The sequence below is a fragment of the Pleurodeles waltl genome, chromosome 4_1, assembly GCF_031143425.1.
Source record: "Pleurodeles waltl isolate 20211129_DDA chromosome 4_1, aPleWal1.hap1.20221129, whole genome shotgun sequence".
In the NCBI taxonomy this organism is placed as follows: domain Eukaryota; kingdom Metazoa; phylum Chordata; class Amphibia; order Caudata; family Salamandridae; genus Pleurodeles; species Pleurodeles waltl.
This window is the reverse complement of record NC_090442.1, coordinates 270,152,726-270,175,830: the sequence shown is the minus strand read 5'-3', so window position 1 is coordinate 270,175,830 and position 23,105 is coordinate 270,152,726. Positions and strand designations below refer to the sequence as shown.

The 23,105-nt window shown below is 43.5% G+C and overlaps 1 protein-coding gene across 3 annotated transcripts in view; it reads left to right on the top strand.

Moving 5' to 3' along the window:
• The window catches only part of PARVB (parvin beta), a 431,399-nt gene that overhangs the window by 294,701 nt on the left and 113,593 nt on the right, over positions 1–23,105 (top strand). The gene's annotated exons all lie outside the window — the stretch shown is intronic.

Below are 23,105 nucleotides of genomic sequence, written 5' to 3'. Positions count from 1 at the left end.
GGCAGATGTTGAACAGGTGCATATTAAGCACACCACACAAGGGGATTTTCTAAATGATTTGGTTGCAGATCATAATTTAATCAACCTGCTCAGTAAAGGTACTTCTGAGTGAGCTGATGCAGTTCCAACCTTCAAAGCTCAGGGCGGGTTGGGGGATCTCCATTATCGACTATATTTCCGCCTCTAAGACTTTTTTCTCTACTTTGTCTAGCTTTGCAATGGAATTTAATGTTCATAGTGACCCCAACCCCTTGATTGCTATTTTCTTGTGGGAGAAAAAAAAGGCAGACAGTTGTGCCCTTTAAAAGGCACTGGCCACGACCAAGGATAACGGATGAAGACTCTAATGGGAAAAGATTATACCCGACACCTTTAATGCCGATATGATTTGGGCTTGCCAGCTGGATTTCAGTACACGTTTAGATGATGATTCTTCAGATGAGTGTCCTTAGGGCTTTTGATGCAATCTGTGAATACTTCAAATTAGCCTTTATTAAGCCAGGAGTGGGGGCTGACCCTCCAATGCCCTGCAGACCGTTCAATAAGAACTGCACTAAGTCTAGGAAGGAGCCACTGATGGCAGTAAAAAAAAAATACTACGGGACAAGGAGGAGGCCAGAAGGTGTAGGCACATTTATAGAGTCATGCTCAGGGACGGGAAGCATCAGTTAAAGAATGATTTGTGGGGGGATTTAGTGATGGAGAGTAATTTGAAGGACAGTACCATGTTCTGGAGGGCTTGAACCATCTTTTTTATTAAAAGATGTTCAGCTTTCTGTCCACATTGCTACTGCGCCTGCCCAGGCTTGGGCGTACAATTTCTCAGCCCTATATGACTGTGAGTGTCCTGAGCCTTTGACCCAGCCCACCCAAGGTGATGATAAGCTTATAATAAGCTGGTAAGAAATAAAATATGCCATCCTATCCTTAGCCCTTGTCAAGGCCCCTTGAGTTAAGAGTCCTGGGTGACTTGTTGAAGTCTTTAGTGGAACTGAGGGCTCCAGTTGTCACCAAGCATGTTAATTTGGCTATCGGTGGTCCTCTGTCTGAAACCTGGTGTCAGGTAGTAATAGTTCCAGTGTATAAAAAAGGAGATGGAAGTGACCTTCCCTGTTATAGGCAAATCTCTCTTCTCGATGTAGAAGCTAAAATCATAGGGAGAATCATCCTGAAGAGATTGACTAGTTGGGCCAATGAGAACAATATTTTAGCCAAGCTTCAATATGGGTTCAGGCCCGGCACTTGAATGGTGGAGCAGAATTTAAATTTGTACCTCTTGATCTCCAGATACACTAAGGCTAGAAAGGGCTCGGTTTATCTAGCTTCCATGGACCTTAGCTCAGCCTTTTATAAGGTTAACAGAGCTAAGCTCTGGGCTGAGCTGGGGTCCGTGGGTGTCGAAGTGGCTCTGCTCACCTTTTTGAACAATCTCCATACTGGCCTGACAGGTGTGGTCAGATCTGGGACGGATGCCGAATGCAACCAGCCCTTTAATTTAAAAAGTGGTGTGCAACAGGGTTGTATCCTCGCCCCACTTTAATGTATTATGTATATCAATCATTTGGAAGGGATGTTGTCCAATAGTTGCCTAGACGTTCCTAGTTTAGATGATGGACCTATTCCTGTGCTCCTATATGTCGATGCCGTGGTATTAATTGGTCACACAGCCAGAAGCCTCCAGCAGCTTTGGACTATATGGATCTGTCCACCAATTATTTTTTTTTAAATCACGTGGTGGTGGTTGGCCCTAAGAATATGAAAACAGCTTGTTTTTAGCCCTTGCCAGATTTTAGGCAGGGTGGAAAAATATTCTTAACTGGGGGGGTTTACTAAATTCTAGCCTTAGATGGCAACTGATGGTCACGAAAACTGTACGGTGTCTAAAAAGGAATTTTTTGTCCTGAATAATTTTGCTAGTCGTTTTGGGCGTAGGTCAAATGCATCACTATGGCAACACTGGCGAGTGTGATGTGGGGCTACACATCTATTGATAGCATTCAGGTAACAGAAATCAAGTTTTGAGGGGACGTTTGTTCGTTTGTATGGGGGACAGGGCACTCCAGCCAAAATTATACATGAGGACCTGGGCATTAATTTTATTACAGATTTTATTCAACTTCGTCCGCTTTTACTTTGGTGCTCAGTTTGACACAAGGTGGAGTTAGATTTAAATAGAGTAATTCTCTCAGACTGTTTGCCCATGGACAATGCATTTCATATACCCTGGCTTCACTAAATAAAATCCACTTTCAAAGATTTAGGGAGGCCAGGCTTATTTGCCGAATCAGAGGGCATTGGGAGTAAAGATATTGCCTGGGTCAAGCAGGCGTTCTCCCATTGGCTGGCAGCTGAACATTGCTTTATCCAAGAAGTCTATGGGTACTTACATAATGGTACAATCTGTGACTGGGCCCTCCTTTCTCATGGAAATGCCCAATCATCAACATGGTCTTTCAACCTATTTTAGAATGGGCATTTTTCATCATCTTTTGTTTCTAAATGGGGTCTGGCATAAACCATCAAATGTGCCTCTTTGTACTAGTGATAATCTAACAGTGTGCGACACCGTGCACTTAGTGCTCATTTGTCCCAGAATTACTTCCCTTCATTTTAGGTATATAAGGTTCCTTTTGTTGCCTATGAATTTCAGACAGATCAGACCTGCATTTTTATACTTGCAACTTTTATCCACACCTAAATTGTGTTTTTACATATCAAGGGTTCTGGCTGGTGTTTTAAGTGGAAGTCTCTAGTCCTTTTGCACCTTTTCTGACCGCAGGTATTAATTCTGTTTGGTGCACTGTTGTATAGTTAACTTTTGCACTGAGCACTTTACTCAAGGTTGTTTGTGGCATAATGACACACTGAGGTTTTACTCTGTCTTTTTTTTTATTTTATTTTATAAGTGTTCTCGGTTTTTAACTATGTGTTGATTTTAAACATGAACCCCTTGATGTTTTTGTTTTCCATTGCAATGTATACTTGTATGATCTTCTTTAAAAATCGAAGAAAGTTATGATGATGATGAAATAATGTCTCCTTTATTCAAAAGATCTTCTATGGCAAACAGTTCCTTAGTCTGCTTTATTTGACAAAAAACAAACCTTTTTGAAGTGCTTTACTTTTTCAGAAAACTAGTGAATACATCTGTAAACAGTGGCAAAACCCAAAACATTCTGAATTGCCTTAACTCGAGGGTGTATGACAGATACTTTATTTTCATCCATCTAGGTATCCTCTGGTGTAATGAATACCCCCAACAAACTCCACAGTAGTGGTGTGAAAAATAGAGATTTGTCCTTATTAATGAAAATGTTATGTGCACTGCATTAGCATGATATGTGAGTCTCCAAGGTGTCAGTGTGGTTTAAACTGTCATCGACATGCACCATATAAAACACATCATTCTCCAAATCCCTCAATACCTTACAGATAAAGTACAGAAATGATGCAGGCCCATTACTGAGTCTAAAAGGTGTGCCATGTTATTTGAAAAATCCAGATTTCGTATGGAAGCCCTTCCACTCATCACCCTTTTGGACTCTGACTAGTTGACAGGCTCCTTTTAAATCAAACTTAATGAATATGTGGGCATTTCTGACCTGATCTACTAAAACTGATATCAAAGGTAAGATCTGACAATTCGTTGCCATAATTCTTTTGAAGGTCCTTTGATCTCTACTCGCCCGTTCTTAAACATGAAACGTAATGGTGAAGAAACTATAGATTCTGAAGGCCTGATAAAACCATTGACAACATTTTCACATATGTACCCTATGTAGTATTCTGACTCTGCAAAACCGTGTATGCGATCATAATTTCTTTGCAGAGTTAATACATGTGCCTTTTTCTTGCCGGAAAACACTGCTAACATCTGGTTAACAAGGTGGTAAAGAAATTGTACACCCTACTGCTGGCAAAATGCCTTCTCCTGCAAGAACCTTGGAAGAATGATTCTCCCTTGATGGACATCAAACCAAACAACAATTCTTATAATAATCAGAGCGCAACTATTTAGTCCTGGCAGCCAATTAAATACAATTATTACTGTAGTATTAACAACAGCATTCAAACTGTGGCACATCTAATCGATCAAAACAAATCTTCCCTTGATTTCTCAAGCAAATCATTAAAATCCTACCTGCATGCAAACTCCAAGGATAAATTGGAACCATCCACTGCCTTAACATCCTTAGGGAACATTTTTCCTAATGACAAGAATTTGCTTACATCCTAAGTCATTCTAGTTTACTTAAGAGGAGTATGAGGTACATAGAATATTGGATACAAATGTGGTATGGGGAAATTGCAATATTTGGTGCACTTTTAATATCACTACAAATCCCAGAATCTCCTGCATCTAAAAGTCCATATGCTACCTTTTCCTGACTTTCAGATAAAATAATGTTCATGAGAATTATATGTGCTACAGAGGACTGCATAGTATTCACAATCCATCTGGGAACTGGTTTAGATTGCTCACTCCATAAAGCAGATTATATTGTCAATGATTCTATTTGTTCTGCCCTCTGTAGCTCATTTGTTGGCTGTACTGCTATCTCCTTACTCTTAAAGTTCTTACATTTATTTTTCTGAGCTTTCACAAAATGTTATGACCTTTTACAATATAAACATAAGTAATTTACACACATTCTGCCGTGCTTCTCTTTAGATATGAGCCTTTCTAATACCTCCGAACTGCAGTGGCTCAGAAGAATCTACCATTCTACCTTCTGCTGTCTTAAGGTGCACTGCTAATACTTGTGTCTTTTCTGGTTTTTGTTGAGATAATGACTCAGTTGTACTACTAACTGAGTAGGCTAAATATATTTGGAAGGAGGATTAGATACCTGTGCCAAGACACCCTTCACTTCATTATGAAGACCTTGATGAAACTCTGCACAAGAGAGACTGAGATATAGAGGTCACCTCATTGCCTATACGTGTCTAAAATTAGATGTATTATAACACACTGAGACTGATAGTCGTATTGGTTTTTAGCTAACTGCTAGGACCAGTTAAAGTTCATGGCCAGCAGAACTGATGAGTCAGAGTGGTGATCTCCAGTGTCTGGTTTCACTTACCCCATTCCCCTTTCATGCTATTGGCAATTGACTTACTGTAGGTGGGTTAGGTGGTAATGGATATGGTGAAGTGTAGAAGCATACATCGCTCAAATTGGATCTGTACTGTATTAATGCTTTCTGACATTGTGTTCTTAACCCCACTGTCCCGGATTTTAGGTCTTTTGGGTTGGCCACTGATCAGAGTTTGAAAAGGACATACAAAAATGAAGTTGAGGTTCTAGTATGACAAGTCAAATACTATGTAGTGATGGACGATCCAATAGGCCTTGATACCTATATTAATATTATCTAGTGTTGCACCTATGATGTGCTTGGTTTTCGGGCAGCATTCGAAAGGTGATTATTGATGAGGAAGAACAAATGGGTGCAAACGGAGGCACAGTTGGCATTATCCCAGTCCAATTGATTAATTGTTGCGAATAACTGTTATTCAAGCAGAAGATATCCCATCCCATGAGCTCCTCAAATTAGCTAGTGCTAAAGATCAAAGCATATTAGTTGCAGGTAGATCTACATACAGTCCCCTGCATAAAAGCATGTATCACAAAACCTGCTCTAGACATTATTCTAAATGTATCTGTCCTAGAAGGATCTGTCATTGTATCTTTAGAGAGTTAAATACACCATTGGTGCAACCAGAAATATTGGCCATCCTGGAAAGTAGGTGATACAAGAACTTCAAAACTATTTGCCTCAAAACCACACTGTTCGGAAACTTCAGTCTGCCATCAGCAGGAGCCAAAGCAACGGTGTGAAAAATAGAGCACAGTGCTTTGTCATTTAGGCAAAGCTAGGCAAGCCATTTTCATGTTACTTGATGACATAGGGGCATATAATACAGTTGACCAAATTATACTACTGAATAGGGTGCAAGAGTTGGCAAGGGTAACAGTTATAAGTTGAATGGCCTCTCTTCTTCTCAAAGTCAACAAGTGTATGTATAGGTAATATACATGCGGACAAGGATATTTCAAGATCACAGTGGCAATTCACACAACGCCCTCTATTAGTGATATAGGAATATCGGAGTCTGTTTGCACCCTCGTACTCTTCTGGGGAACATTCCTAATGGACACTCGGTGCTTTTCAGTGGGGGGAAAGGAACTGCAGCACATAGAAACGTTTTGCTGAAGCTAGAGATCATATGGTGGCCTGAGCATAGGTTCATTAGAAACCAGAGTGTACTAGGAGCGTAAATGTAGAATGACTTGACCCCAGAAATGAGGGCCAACCTGCTTGTTGTAAGACGAACTTGAAAACTGGCTTTGTCATTGAGGCAATTCCCAAACTCATTGTGGGGAACACAAGTCCAGGCCACGACCTCCCATTAGGACAACAGGGTGTGTTACCTCATCTTCATTGATCTTATCCCCCAAGAAAGATGTTGAGTCCTACATGAGTTTTTATTCTCAAGGATCAATAATTGTTCTCATAACATAAATGCTGACAAGCATGTGCTAATTATAGTTATCAGACAACTGCATATTAACAATGACACGCTGCTTTAGTCCTTGGGTTTTATTTTTCGGTTTAATGCACTCAGGTTTCTGTAATCCTGGTTTTCATCAATGAAGCAAACTGGAGTAAACAAATGTTAATGGTTTATAAAAGGAAATCCCAGGGCTACAGTATGTGTTACTATACTGTAGTGCAAACCTGGATAAAAGACACTGAATGCTTTATAAGATCAGAGGCAAACCTGCAAACCATGAGTGATTGGCGGGGACTCTGGGCTCTGAGAATGGGAGTGGTTTGTTACCTTGTCATGAATTAGGTATCTTTGAATGGGTGCATCTTCAACTCATAACTCAATTGGATTAGTGGATCAGCTCTTAACTCAGTTGCGATGGTCCTACTGGATCCCGGGGCAAATACAAGGAAAAATCTGCCTTTTAAAAAGAAAAAAAAAAAACATTTTGCACTTCTTTGTTTACATTCTGATGGTGTCCTGGCTGGGGGTGTGTTGAGAGCCACCAGATATGGTGAGCTTATCAGCCAGATTGGGAGGGGAGCTGGTTATGATTTGATTTGTATCTAGTGGAGGCTGGCAAGGTAAGATTGTGGAGCTCTTTTGAAGGGTGGGGTGATAAATTGTCGTTAGTGACTTGAAGTCAACTAGTAAACCTTAGACTTATAGAATCCTTTTTTTAAATCTAGGCTGAACTAAGGACAATGACTTGAAATCCTACTAATATGCTTCTGGTCCTTTTTCATTCTGGAATGTATCTGATGGTATAACCATTGTTTAGTTTATAGGAAAACGCACACTTAGTCAAATTGTATCAACATTTATAAATGTTTTAAAATGGTTAGATTGGTTGATTTTAGTTCAGTTAATCAATCTTAGATTAATCTCAGGTGGCTTATTTCACGTCGATTCATTTCAGAATTCTACTTTTCTATTTTCTATTTTTTTTATTTTTACCAAAGTAATCTTCCATTCTTTGTTTTCAAGAATAATCGATTTTTGTTTTTAGTTTTTTTGTGGCGGACTCGCTACAGACTAGTCTAAACTGTCTGGTCTGTTGCAGACAGCATGGTTAACAGTACTCCACAGAGTCAACCCTTGATCATGGTAAGATGGCTTTCTTGTACATCTCAGTTTCCCTCCTTTTTTTTTGGTGGATTTCCATCCTGTTGTGTTTGTTACTCCTCTGTAGAATAGCTTTGTTAGCCTTGCTTTTAATGGTCTATGGTGTAGCCTTTCACTTCTGACATCATGGGATTGCATTTTGTGTGTTTTTTTTATATTTTGAAATCTAATTACTTGTTTAGCTTTCCTTGGGGCACACTTTTTGGCTTCCAGTGTGCTCCTGCTTAAATCCACCTGACTTCTACCATCTCTCCTCCTCCCGCCATCGCTCCTGAGGCACCGCAGTAGTGCATGCGTGCCATTTGGTCGCCTTGATGATGCCCTGGACACCTCCACCCTCTTTCCTGATGCTAAAACTGCAAAAATGGCAGCCCTGGTAATCTCCTAAATGTTGCACCGTACTTGGTGCCTGCTGCTATTGGCTTGGACTGTGCCGGAGGCCTTGGAGCTCCGGTGTCCAGCCACGTTAAAAGCATGGAAAACGGTTAAACCATTGTTTTCTGCACTTTTAAGATGACCGCCACATTACCTGGCGCATTGCTTTATCGCAAAATTCCAATGCACGTGACGATGCAACATATGTTGCGTGATGCAGTGGGGTGACTATCTATGCTTTTAACATAGCCCAAGGGGCATTGCCAATGCTGGTCTCGTCTCTCTCACAGTACTGACACATTAGACCGATTGATTTTTGTCTTGTTTTGTTATGGAAAGAGACCACCAATAGAAACGATACACTTATTTTTTTCTTCTTCTAATCCAAACCTCATACTATAGCTCAAACTTTACATTTCCCTCCTCATTGCTTTCCTAGACTGGCCGATTTTTTATGCTGTTTGTCACCCATTCCCTCCCCACCCACAGGATTTTTGTTTGTTTTTCCCCGAAAATTAACGTGTCGCCTTTTTTGGAGATAATAGGCCAACGTAAAACTTTAACATTGTTAAACCTGCCTACTGATAAACGGCCACTAGATGGCAGCACAGACTATGTAAACTACTTAGTGTTATTACAAATCTACAGCCAGTGAAAACAGAAAGTCCGATGTTGTGATGAAAATTAGCAACCCTAATTCGAGCACGAGACTACCCCACAGAGTCGTTGTAGCTAACTCTTCTGCAGACTTGGCTGCCGTAGTTCCACAGTCTATTGAATAGAAGTGTATTAAAGGTACTCTTTGGCAGGTTTTACCATCCATGTTTCTTCCTGGGTGTTTTCGACACAACTGGCACAAAAGCGTGCAAACATTTAAAAAAGGCCATTGAGTGTCAATCAACATGCTGACTTGGCAAGCCTCTCGAGAGCTCAGTTTCAGGACCACAGCAGCAGTGTTGGTACGCGCTTCTCATTAGGTAAAGGAGAAGTGGCTTTCCCATGGTCGCCTGCACCATTTTGGTTAATGGTTATGCTGGAGTTAGAAGTCTGGTCCCCGGTAACTTTTTACCCAGTGCCGACCCAACGGTAATGGCTGGTACTTTAAAATGAGACATTTTGTAGCATCCCCTGCAGTCTCAGAAGGGAAAACGAGTCGGTGAGGCAAAGAGGGGACGACCTTATTACACAAATACATCGAACCAGCCAGCCGATCGTCTCTAGTGTTTCACGAAAGCGGCTGCTTCTTAACAGACTACGATGTAATGTCAACGTTGATTGGTTACCAGACCATCTCTCTCTCCTCTGATGCTCTTCCAGTACCATGAATATTCAGATTGATGTATGACCTGTGGTATGTTTGAGTGTTTAGAACATTACTACAGCTGGTATGTGACCCTGCACTACTTTATTTCTTTTACCGTTCCACCGATATGCACAGCATTTAAGTTGTAGTCCTTGGCTAACCCACCTGTATACATTCCCAGGAAAGCTATCTTCTCCTGTTCACTCATATACCGGATTCCCCTCTGGAAGGGCGCTAATGGACTGGTTATTTCAGCCTCTGCTGACAGCCCCTTCTCTCCTCGGTTCGCACTCTCATTGGCAGTTCTTCCGCCAAAGCCCATTTCAGTGTAGGCTTTCCCCATACCTCGCTTGTGAAGCCTTTTGGGGGAGAGCCAGTGTGTGGTGTCCTGATGGACATGTTCTAGTGTTTCCACCCTCCACTCTGCTGAAGGATGGCTTATACACTCACCCCACACCCATCCATCTCACACGTCACCAGTCAGGAGACCCTGCTAATAAAAAGGGCTGGGCACATGTGCTCAGAGGCCAGTTATGTGTACCCTCACTATGTGTCTGCATCACTTCATTCAGTAGCATGACGGCCTAGGGCCACCAACACTAAAATGGTAATAAGTGGGTCGGACCCCACGTGGCCGCTGGCAGCAACTTCAATGTCGTGCATGGGGAGGGAAGAGTAGCCTGTGCCTAAGGCAACCCCCGCATTTGCGGACAGCATGACGGCCATCCCGTGAACAGAGCGAACGCCACCCAGCAGGGACACCAGTGTTCCCAGTGAAGCTCTGCAGCCACCCGCCTGCTGCGACACAGCTTGCCAATTGGTGCTGCACCCCCAGCCGGAAGCGGAGAAGTGGCTATTAGCCTGTAGGCCGCCGTCCAGCCCTGGTAGCGAAAAGGTAGGAGAAGTGCCCTTCCTGGAACACAGTCCGTGCCATTTGAAAGAAGTGCCTGCGCACACCATACACCAGCACAGAAGGAGGCGGCCGTGCATCCATCCGAAGTGGCTGCACCACCACCTACCTGTCCTGGGAGACTGCCGCAGCCCGGGAACAGGGGCATGCTACTGTGGCCACCCATGAAAAACTGCCTGCAGTGCAGAGGAGGACCACGGAGAGGCTGTAGCACCAGCAAAGAAGCTGTAATGCAAAGCAAAGACACCGCCTGTAATGTGGGGACACAAGGAAAAGTAAGGATGTGCGCAGTGGGGAGAGGAATCGTGACACGCTACCTCAGGCATGAGGCACCCCAGCTGAAGGCAATGCTTGCTCCTCCCCCGGCAACAAGGGTAATAAAGCCTGTGAGGTCTAGCATGGCCGGCAGCACTGCCAGGACTACTGTGGCTGCGATGATCGAGCTGTGATAGTGCAGACACACACCAAAGGACATGTGCAGTGCCCAGGGCCACCCCTCCTCCCCCCCAAGACCCACGAGGGATGCCATGGAGGCCCGTAGCACAGGCCTGCGATGGCCTACATCGAGTGCATGCTGTTTGCCTCCGCACAATGAGGCCGGTGAACAGAAAGAAAAGAAGAGAAAAATGAAAACTGCACCTTACCTGGAAGGTGAGCTGCAGCACCGGCTTCCTGTGACTGGAAATCACCAGCATCTGCACCAATGAGGCCTGGTAGGAGGAAAGACTGTCAGCCTGAGAACAGCACCATCTGGTGGTCAAACACAGGTACTGCACCTGTTCACAAGAGAGCCTATGTGTTGTGCCAAAGAGAAAGCCTGCAGCACCAAGGACACTCGCAGGTACCAGCAGCACCCCAGACAGTGACTGCGCAAGAGCAGCAGCACCCATGGACAGTGACTGCACAGCAAAAAGAGAGACCACGCCAGCCGACCATACCACAACACAAGATGGCCCCTGTTGGCCCATCATTCAGCAGGTCATCAGAACTGACCACCCCTGCCAAGTAGCCAGAGGCAGGAGCGAGGGCTGCAACAGCGCATTCCTGAGGTGCAAGAGCAGTGCCGTCGGGCGAAGATGTGGAGGAAGAGAACAGTGACCCTCCAGTCAGGGAGCAGACTACCAAGAAGATCCTGGAACTGACCAGACCTGTGAGAGGTCTGCGAGATTGCGGATCAAGTCCTACCGCCAGGACTCAGCCTGCGAGAGGCTGCGACAGAGCAAGATTCACTGCAGAGATGCCGTGAAAGGTCCATGTGGCGCAGCATATGACCTGTGGGGCGATGCCACATCGAAAAACGTAGAGGAGAGAAGAATATGGTATGACGCCACAACTTGAATGGGTGAAGAGAGAAAGGGTGTGACAGACTGGTCACGCTGAAGATAAACACCACCACAGTTGCACAAGCGAAAGGAGAAGAGCAACAGGACTGAGGACTTGTGCCAGCAGACAAGAGGGTATCATCTTTGAGGTGCATCACCCAAAACACCTAAGGAGCACAAAACTGCCCGAGTGGACCCAAAGTCAGTAACAGGATCTGAAGCTGGCAAGGCATCTCCAGCACTGTGGAAAGCTGACCATCTGAACACCTGCCATGAGCCCCCGTGAACCGGACACCTGCAAACAAGAGCAGACCAGGCCATTTAGATCATCCACCTTTGGGGTTGCATGAGGCTCAGATGTGATCCCGTGGCAATCTAGGGGCAAGGACCTCAAGGGAATTCCGGTGAGAGAGGAATCCTGCCATGAGAGATGTGTCTGAGGCAGTTCCACGAGAGGCATCAGGAAGCACGGAGGTCACAGACAGAAACTCAGAAACTGGTTACCCAAGGATTATTGCGCTAAGGCACCTGAGTCCTGACGGCCTGAGCACGCCAATCCTGCGACAACCACCCTTGTGGCTCCATGCACAGCTGGGATGTGGTCCTGTGGGCAGTTCCTCAGTGACGTCTTCGCTTGGCCTGCGATAGGCCCGGCACAGTCCACACAGTCCCATGGCAGCCGGCCAAAGGGCTTCATGGAGACTCCTGTCTGATGGAGTTCCAGCACGACAGGGAAGCCTGCCGCTGCTCTACAAATGGACGTAAGATGCCCCAAGGTCTTCACCAACAACGCTTCTTTCATCCAGGTTATCTGCAGTCTTTGGAGGTGTGCCATCCCTGGAGCTGGAATGCCTGCCAGATATCCTTAAAGTGGACTCCCAACCGCTCCTGATGTACCGCATCGAACCATGTAAATAGACTTTAACACTGGGAGTCCAGGCAGGACAGGACCGACAGTTCCCATACAAACTCAGATGTCATAGACATGTGACTGAAGCATCCTGACTTTCATCCATACTGCCATTCATGCCCAAAGAAGTCTGGTTATATTACGGAGACATGTCATAATACTAAGTGCCCAGCTGTACCTGTTTCGTGCAGCATGTCCAGCGGACCATCTGACTCAGTGATTGTTTATAGTTGATGTTTTCTCTCCCACAGGTAGGACATGTTTTGTTTGTTGCTTTTTAATAAAGTTTTGGAGGAATGTAGTGTCCTGCTGGACACGTTCTAGTGTTTCCACCAGCCACTCTGCTGAGGGCTGGCTTATACACTCACCCCATGCCCATCTATCACAGGCGTTACCAGTCAGGTGACCCTGCTAATAAAAAGGGCTGGGCGCACGTGCCCAGAGGCCAGTTACCCTCACTATGTGTCTGAGTCACTTTATTTAGTAGCATGAGGGTATAGGGCCCCCCAACACTTCAACAGTGTATGCATCACTCTACTACACTCCGCGAGCAGTAAAACCAATGTAGCACACCTGTTTTTTTAATAGTTTTGTAAATTCTCTTTTTGGGTCCAGATATTATTACCAATAGGCAGTGATGGATCATATTTTCGAAGTCCATTTTTGTTAACTGATCTGAGTGTCATCACTTACCCTCCCCAGTACATGTCACATGCATAAATGTGGCCTCCAGTCGCCCACATCTCAGGCAGGGGGAGGTCTTTTTAGGAAAGATCCTGCCCAGGCTCTGTGGGGCCACGTAGCTGTGGCGCATTTAACCCTTAGTCACTTTTTTCTGGGGACAGATATCAAACATTTAATAATAAAATCTTAATTTCTAATAAGATGAGGCTGCTTGGTGCATATATATTTTTTTCTGATTCAAAATTACTTTAAACTGTCAGATCCGCAAGAAGTGATTGTGTGGAGAAAAGATACTCAGTGCTTAGAGTGATTCACACGAGACAATCGAAAAGCAAAAGATGGGCAATTAAGTACAGGAGACCAACAAAAACAGAATCTTTATCTCATGAGTTTTGCAAATTGCAAAGCAGACGTAGAGCAAATCAGTTTTGGTTCATCTGGGACAAAGTCGATTACTTTTTTGTATTGTATTGTATTGTATACCATTTGTAAAGCGCATTCCGGCCGTAGCATCGAAGTGCTGAGAAGAACCGGTGAGTCGTAAGAGTACAAGGACAGAGCAGGATCCGTCACCAGGCCATTCCATGGTCACCGTCTCCCTAATGGGAGAATAGCCAGGTTTTCAATTACTTTCTGAAACAGTGGTATGACTCTGTCTGCCTAATAGCCTGAGGGAGGGTATTCCAAAGTCTGGCTGCCCCCACCGAAAAGGCTTTATCCCCCCATCTCGCCCTATGACAGCGAAGCATCAAAATAAGCTGCTGAGATGAAGATTTAAGCAGCCGAGTCGGCTGGTAGGGCTGCAAAACCGATCTAAGATAATCACTGCTATCTTGATTGTGGGCCTTATAAGTTAAACAAAGAGTCTTAAACGTAATCCGTTTTTCCACCTGAAGCCAATGGAGTTGTCTAAGGCTCCTACTAGCTGATGGGGCGCGTAGAAGGTCTAAGACCAAACGGGCTGCAGCATTCTGAATAAGTTGTAGCCCGTGGAGTGCAGCCTTGCTAATGTTCAACATTAAGGCATTGCAGTAATCCAATTTCGACATACCCTGCGCCAGGACCACCACAATTTTCAGGACTCCCTGAAGGAAGGGGAACATTTTCTTAAGCATTCTTAATTCCCAATAGCAACATTTAACTGTTTGGTTAACTTGTTGCTCCAATGAAAGGGTACTGTCAAATACAATGCCCAAGTTTCTGGTCGGGAAGCGCGGGGCTGGACAGTCACTACAGGGCTCTGGCCACCATCGTGGCCTCCATAGCTTAGAATCTACTATGGAGAAAATTATTTCGGTATTTTCCCCATTAAGTTTGACCAATGGAAATGTGCAGGTCATCGTCAGGAGTGAAATTTAATGGCAAGGCCCCAAAACTAGAAGAAAAAGGTTACTGCCCAGGACAAGACACACTTACTCAGAGGTTCGGTAGTTGCTCCTGATTTCTAGAGGAAAAATGTTAAAGAAAAGAGCGTGAACACATGTGCGGAAGTTACTTACAGGTGGTTGTGTCTTAAGAGGACATAAGAAAAACAAGCTAGAACTGAGAGGATACTACACAGTATGAGGGAGCTAAGAGAAAACCATGTTCAATGGGTTTTTTTTTTTTTTTTTTTTTTTTTTTTTTTACAAGGGTGGTCTGCCTCAAATGCATTATACAATATTCCAGGCTAGTTCAGGGTGCAGAGAAGCTCATTCAGAGAATCCAACAATTTAAAAAATGGCTAGAATACTGTTTACATCTAGACAGTGCACCAAATGTAGAGGCTTTGCTGTTGACCAAAAACCAACACGCTGCCATGCTTTTTCAAACATATAAAAAGAACATTGTTCCATCTGTTTGATATCAGAATATGGAAACCCACTTTATCTCCCTCCACAGACTTCACATCCCTCGTATAGTCCCTGGTTCTCTCAATTTATCATTGAGGCATCACTAACCCAGCTGACTTTCTGAGTTTTCCATAGTCCCTCTAAATGTAATTCTCAATGAATCAGCATGACTCTTCTAAAGTGCAAAGAAATTTGATCACATCTTTGTCATTGGTTTCCACTAGCTGCCACCGGTAACCAGAACTAACATAAAAAAGAATCATGCCACTGAAAGGATTAGGTCAATGATTGAAACATGTGGGCTCTTAGTACCTGAGTTAAGAGTACTTACACATTTTCTGGATCTAATAAAACTAATGTTATTGTTTGATTAAGTGCTTGCCTTACTGCCGCAAATACTTCTGACTTTCATTGTTAAGATTAAATTATTTTTTTCTTCAGCTGAAGCATTGACTATATGCGTCAATATAGTCTATCAGAGATTTTAAGCATAGGATTTGTTTTTATTTTTCCAGGTTGACTTGGATGTTTTTTTGCCAATCAAAAACTGTACTAATGTACCTGGAGTGGTAGAAGGCTTTAGTAATTTTTCAGCTCGGCATGAATGCACTGTGTTAAGCCTGTGTTTTCAAACCCTGCTATAAAAATAGACATTTGAGGTGATCAGATTCAGAGTGTCTGGAACATGGCAGGCCAGTTGCATTATTTGTAAAGGTCCTCAACTTTAGGATGAAAAGACTGGAGGCTTCAGACTCATATTGCATGTGATTTCATGGTGGTAAGATTGGCTTGATAGGGATCCAAGATCTTTCTGGTTGGTGTGATTCAGGATGGGGGAATTCCTCAGTAAATCTAATCCAGCTGGCCAAGTTTCAGTCTGGATAGGTGGTTCTAGGCCACTCTTCACAATGTGCCAGATGTTAGGCAAGCTTTAGAACTATGTGGCTCAGAATCCGGTTACTTTCTCGGGTGTTGGAGCCTATTTGAGCAGCCACTACTTGTCAAGGGTTAGTCACCTTGGCCTTTTTGTGACTCCAGTCTGACAAAATAACCTCTGGTGGTCAAGGTGGTCATGGGAAAGGGAGAAAAGGATGCGGTCTCTGAGGTGGGAGGCAGAGTTGGAGTACAGAGCTTTTCAGTACCCCAATTCGGAGACCAGAAATGGTGCAAGACTTTGATGGGCACTGTGGTTAGCAGCTTGACCTTTTTAAAATCAGGGCCAGTACCCTTTGGAGAATACAGTGTGCAGTATCAGGTTAACAGCAGCAGACTTTCATTTCCTGGTGTCTGAGATTTGTTGTAATAAGACAGAGGATAGTGAGAGAGACGTGGAATATAGCTGATGATTGGAAATAGATAGTGAGGCAGAAAGGGGGAGGGAGAACAGTGAGAGATTAGGAAAAGGTGGCTGTAGGAGAAGTGGAAAAATTGAAAGAAGGGGATGTGTCAGGGAAGTGGATAAAGGACTCAGAGGGATAGAAGGAAGGAAGCAAGGGACAGAAATGTGTGTGCACCTCAAATCGGGTGTCAGTAGTATATTGAGTGCCATAATGAAAAGAAAACTAGAATGGATGTGCTGCTTACCCTTGATAAGTGATGGCAATACCTTAAAACTAAAGACCGGTACAGTAAGGTAACACTGGTGAAGGTGGGGGAGGTGGAAATTTAAAGAAGCGGATGAGGAGTGAAATGGCGGAAGGAACTAAGACACAAGAGAACAATTAGGAGTAATAAGGGAAGAAAAAGTCACTAGAAATAAAGGAGACAGAGTAAGGAAAGGGAATATGACTAAGATTTGGAGGTGGAAATCCTGAAGGTCAAAAAAGAGGCATAAGAAAAAGATGATTTGAACTGGCCTGTACTCAAGTAACTTATGCACTGTATTTTTTTTTTTTTAGGAGATTGCAGTACTAGTTTCTAGTACGTCCAAGAAAAATCAAAATGTATATATTGGGGATGTCTCAATTTCGCCTCTAATCACAGTCCAGTCCTCTTTGGGTCATCAGGGCATTCAGTTAACATTCTTGATTTGTAGTGAACTTATGAGCCAGAAATTCGGAATGAAAGTCCCTTTATTCTGCTAACTAATAGTAATAATAGAAATAAAAGTAATGTATTTAGGGAAACACACAACTACGGAATTTCATCAAGGCCAACAACTCCCTGGACAGCTCCCAGTCTGGCTTCCGCAGCACTCGCAGATCAGAGACAGCACTCCTGGCAGCCACCGATGACATCCGATTACTCCTAGACTGCAGCCACACCGCAGCACTCCTACTCCTCGACCTCTCAGCAGCTTTCGACACGGTCTCCCACAGCACTCTGTGCACCAGACTCCACAACGTAGGAATCTGCGGAAGAGCCCTGGAATAGATCCACTCCTTCCTCTCCAGGAGGACGCTGAGTCAGACTCCGGCCCTACACTTCTAGACCCACAGGAGTCAACTGCGGAGGTCCCCCAAAGATCCTCACTGAGTCCCAAACTGTTCAACGTATAAATGGCCCCTCTTGCTACCATCATCAGAAGCCATGATATGAACATCGTCTCATATGCCGATGTCCCACAACTCATCATTTCCCTCACTGAAGACCCGGACACAACCAAAATGAATATTTACACAGGAATGGAAGCCTTCGCCACCTGAATTATAGAAAGCTGGCTCAAGCTCAACTTCGACAAGACTGAGTTCATCATCTTTGGAAACCCGACCTCAGCTTGGGACGACACCTGGTGGCCTACATCCCTCAGCGCCCCCCCCTGCACCAACAGAGCACGCCTGCAACTTAAGAATCACCCACGACTCCTCCCTATCCATGACTCACCAAGTGAACTCTGTCACCTCCTCCTGCTGGCACACACTCTGCAAACTTTGCAAGATCTTCAGATGGATCCCAGCAGACTGTTGCAGGACAGTCACCCATGCCTTAGTCACGAGCAAGCTCGACTACAGAATCGCCCTCTACTCCGGCACCTCAACTAGGAACATCAAAAAAACTTCAACTCATCCAGCACACTGCCGTCAGACTCATTCTGGACGTCCCTAGCCAAGAACACATCTCCCAGCACCTGAGGACCCTCCACTGGCTACCGGTCAAGAAGCGAATCGCCTTCAAGCTTCTCACCCACACGTACAAGGCCATACACAACGCAGGACCAGCCTATCTGAACCACCATGTCTCCTTCCGCACTCCCGCCAGATCCCTCCTCTCCACCCAGATGGCCCTTGCCACAGTCCCTCACATCCGCAAAACCACTGCTGGAGAACGATCTTTCACCTACACTGCAGCAAAGAGCTGGAACAACTTCCCCATGCACCTCAGACAAAGCCCATTGCTCACCATCTTCAGGAAGAACCTCAAGAAGTGGCTCTTTGGATGAGGATCTCCCTCCCCTCGCCCCCCTGTGCCTTGAGACTCTCACGAGCGAGTAGCCGCGCTATACAATATTGATTGATTGATTGATTGATTGAAAATAAATATTTAATTTACAATAATAAAATCACATGATAAAAGCATGATAGATATTATGAATGAATGACTGTGATCCAAATGATTAACTACTTTTGTGTTAAAAGTACATATAGTAAATAAACAGATTATCTTGTCTGCAGCTAATTCCACCATAATTTGAGTCTTAAAGTGGGAATAGGCAAGATCCGAAAAACATGGTCAGTTTCCTGATAAATTAATTGTCTTGTGATGCAAAACAATATTTCAAAATTTATTGGCTTGTGCTTTATATCTTGTATTCACTGGGATGGATACCACCTTTAGAAATTTCTCCCTCAAATGCAGATGAGCCAGACCGATAGAGATGATGTGGTCAATTGACTCATCCTTATAACCGCACTCTTGAACATTGCCGGTTCTATGTTCCCTCAAACTGGCATATTGGTATATGTAGTAGGAAAAATCTTAGCTATTTTGTTTTGCAGGCTCGCCCCAGAGGAGACATCATTCTTGGTCAAGATTTGAGTACGTTTTGATACAATAATTAACATGTTTAAGATTTACTCATTGAGGTCCTGCTGCTGCTTCCAAGAGTTCTCTGTATCAAGGCCTTGCATTGTTGAAATGAAAATGTTGCTATGTCTGTTAATAGACGAAGGTTACTACCCACATCCATGAAAATTAGTCTAGTTTTAGAACTGGTGGATTCCCATACTTCCAATAGTTTCCATTGCCTTACGGAATTCTTCTCAGCTCTTGGGTATATGTATATTATTTATTTACCTCAAGGCATATAAAACCATAGCAAGAACACTGCGTTTTGCTTAACATGTTTTAGCTACTTCTCTGTAAATGCAAACTGAGTCACACATGTCTGTCGTTCATATGTGTTTTCCTGTAAAGTTTTTCTCATGTTTATCTATTTGCATGGATTGTTCTTTTGAAACCATATTTTATAGTAATGCTTGCTTCTGATTCATACCTATTCGTAATTCAAAGTATTTTATTTGAAGTTCTAATCAGTCCGGTTAACCACTTCTTGCACCCAGCTTACCCTGTGGTGTACAGGGTCGCCTTAGGTTTATATTATATTGTAAGCCACAGCAAAAATAAACATCCTGAACTTCGCATGTATTATTGCTCAAACAGTAGAACTACATATGTTTTGAAAAACAATTATTTTGTCATCAAACATCAGCTAGTTGGCTTTTGAAAATTCATCTCGTTCTTTGATGTTAAATAAATCATTGCATTTCACCTACACAAAAGTTGCCGTTTGTTGTGGAAAACAGCTTTTCAAGATGAGTAAATATACTTGATTCCCTCTTGTAAAAGCTTGGCCTATTTAAGAAAAGTCACTATTAGGTTTGAAACATCAGCTTCATTTAAGTTAATATGCTTAAGTGTACCAATCATCCAACGGCCATTTTTATCAAGTGCACATGTGCACTTTTGCCAAACATGCCCACATTCTGCTTTACATGCCCACTTTCATTTTTATTACAGCCACCTGCTGTATTGCTAGCTTTATTCTATAAGTGGTGAAAAGCATAACGTGGTTTTGACCACCGTTATACCAAGACCACCTGCATCCTAGGTAGAGGGTCCATAACGGCAAGAATGTCTGCAGTATCCCAAGGGTGGCATCATTCCTCTAACAGCCACCATTATGTCATGGCTGCCATCATGCTAAATATGGGCTATATAATGAGGATCCCACAAAATGCCAAGATTAGCACTGTTATTCCAAGACCACCATCATGATAGGGACAGGCGCTGTTGTTGTAGGAAATGTAAAAAATAAATAAACAAGTCTAAAATATGGAACTTTAAAATATCGCACAAGATCAAGCCCAAGCAGAAACCACACAGTTTTTCATTGCTAAAAGCTAGTTTAGGCCCACCTCCCACACTGACACAAGCAAGGAGAAAAGTTAACTTAAGAATGCAGTAGAATAAGAAACCTAAAAGGGTTTTCAGCTAAATGCCAACCCATTTCTAACAGACTTAAAGGCATTTACAACATTAGCACACAAGTCCCCCCTCACACACTGAGCCATCTAAGGATCTTGCTTCATCATAGCTGAAGGAAGAGAACTGCAGAGTATTATGGCACAAGCACCTAGAATGAAGTTCCCCAAGAGTATCGTCTGTTCAACGATGCTGAACTTTTCTTCAGGAGTGTCTTTCCGTGCCTTCAAATAGATTGTGGCTTGATTAGACAATTGGTTCATAATCAAATCGGCCCAGAGCACACAGGTGCTTGATTAAACAATGGGTGCAGGAAAGAAACTATGTTCTGAGCACACAAAGGTCTTGGGCACAAAATGCTGTCAGCACACACTTTAAGTAAATTGCATCTACCATGAAACACACATGCATTTATAGGCCAAAGAATGCTCAGTCATTAAACATTGTCAGAAGTATAATGAAGAATGTGTAACGATTTAGTTCAGGAATTCTGGGTTACGAGGTCACATGTCTTTGAGTGTTTTTTTGTCTTAAATCTGTAATTTGCAAGTCCGGTATTATTTACTATGTGCAATAAAATATTGTATTGGTTTGTAAAAAAAAAAAAAGGCCTGTCTGTGAAGAGGCATTGGAGAAAAACACCAGAGGTAGTTTGAGCAGGGCTTAGGTGCAGTCCATAGTGCTTTTTTCCCTGTCATGACAGTCAGTAAATACTGTCTTTGCATTGCCAAGAAGAACCTGCATGTTTATTCTAGTATGGGGAGTTCTTGTTACTCCTCAACACTGTCATGCAACAATATGGTAACAATAAGCATGATGTCAGGGCAACCGTCAATCTAAGAATGTGCTGTATAATGGCTGGGATGCCCTCCTTTATGACAGTGGTGGACTGCATCTTGCTGAGGCAGACCCATCAAGGGTTGGGTGGGTGCACCATAGACCATGAGTAGTGGCCCAGGATGTCAGTGACCAGGTGGCCACCAGAGAGGAAGATGGCCTGGTCAGAGGGTCAAAACACGAGTGTGTGTGTGTGTCTATCTTTCTCTCTCTCCCATGCACATACACACCCTGTAGCTGCATGTCCTAATTTCTTCCCTCTGCAGCACGTGACAATTTGTCCCCTTTACACTCCTCAATACTTGCTCCATCTGCGCCTGCGCTGTAGTTCTTGGCTATGACATTTTTGTCACACGTCCCACCCCCATGACTGCCAGCATGAGACCTGGCTTTTTAACCATTCTGAGGATCTGAGAATGTGTAGAGCTGCCTCCAGCAGAAGCTCCAGTCACTCAGAATAACTACATGAATGTTGGATGGGCTTTGCCCGAATACCCCTATGGGCCAGTCTGATATTGGGCCAATGAATGTAATATGTATTACCTTTCTAAAGGTGCAGTACTAAGAGCTAAAGTATTTGGAAAGCAGTAAGACGGATCAGATGCAATTATATGTGGTTTCCAGAGTAGTAGAGAATCAAGTCTAGCATATAATCCTTCAGACCATCTGACCTTCTGGTATTTACTCGAGTGCATTCCATTAGACTGTTGCATAGGTTCTCATTATCCTAATGGGACTACTGGATTTGGGCGGCAGAATCATCTGAACTGTAGGGTACTGAGTACAATCCCACACCGTGTGATACCTGTCGGCTTAATCCGGGTTTTGCCGGCCAACTAGCAGTGCCTCATGTCCACCCTAGAGAAGGGAGGATTATGGCAACCGGGCACATGACAAAGAGGACTCTTCAAGGGAATCGTGGTCGATCAGATCTCATTCCTTTTCTTTTGGGTTACATTAGTCTCACACCTGCAAAGACAAACAGATGCAGAGTATAGTTCAATAAGATTTATTGAAGTAACTCATCTTAGATAAAATTGCATGTATTGCAATAACTAGGATGTTAAACACACTAGAAGCAAAATAGTGACAAGGAGAGTGAAACACAAAAACAGTCCCACCATACTGTCACTAGGAATGGTATAGTTGTTTCCTACCTAAGCTATGTTAGAGCACAGCATGATAAGCCCTAATCCGCACTTCAGGTTCCCCCCCCCCCCTAGGAAGACCTCATCCCCCACGCCTGAGCAAGGAAGCCTGTTGTCTAGAAAGACACCGTTTCCATGTTGGCCAGGGGCTCGGCAGTCTAGGCAAACAGCTGTTGCAAGGACATTCAGCAATCAGCATGCGGTTGTGTTCATCTGGCTGGAATCTCCCTCTAATGTGTATAGGACAGAGAAGTGTTTTATAATAAAACAATGGATGTTCTATGAAAAATGTCCCTACGTAAGGATGTGCATGTTTATGTGAATGTTGGAGACACAGCGTACCACTTTTGCCGGCAATCCTATCTGACTGCATCCTTCATATAAAGAACAAAGTGAAATGAATGCAGTGCTAAGAACTTAATGCTTTCCTAGGCAAAAAAACAACTACATAGTGAAAATAAAACAATACCGTAAATGTGGCTAATGTTAGAAAAATAAAGTAATTTAATTGGACTAAATTGCACAAAGGCAGGCCTAGTTTGCTAAAATAACGTGTCTAAAACATGGCTAAATTAGCTGTACAACAACATGTGCAGCTAATCTGCACCAGTAAACACAAACTAACCATATGCAAATCAGGGTTGGCCCCATTCAGAATGCTTCTAGGTAAATCTAAGTTGGCT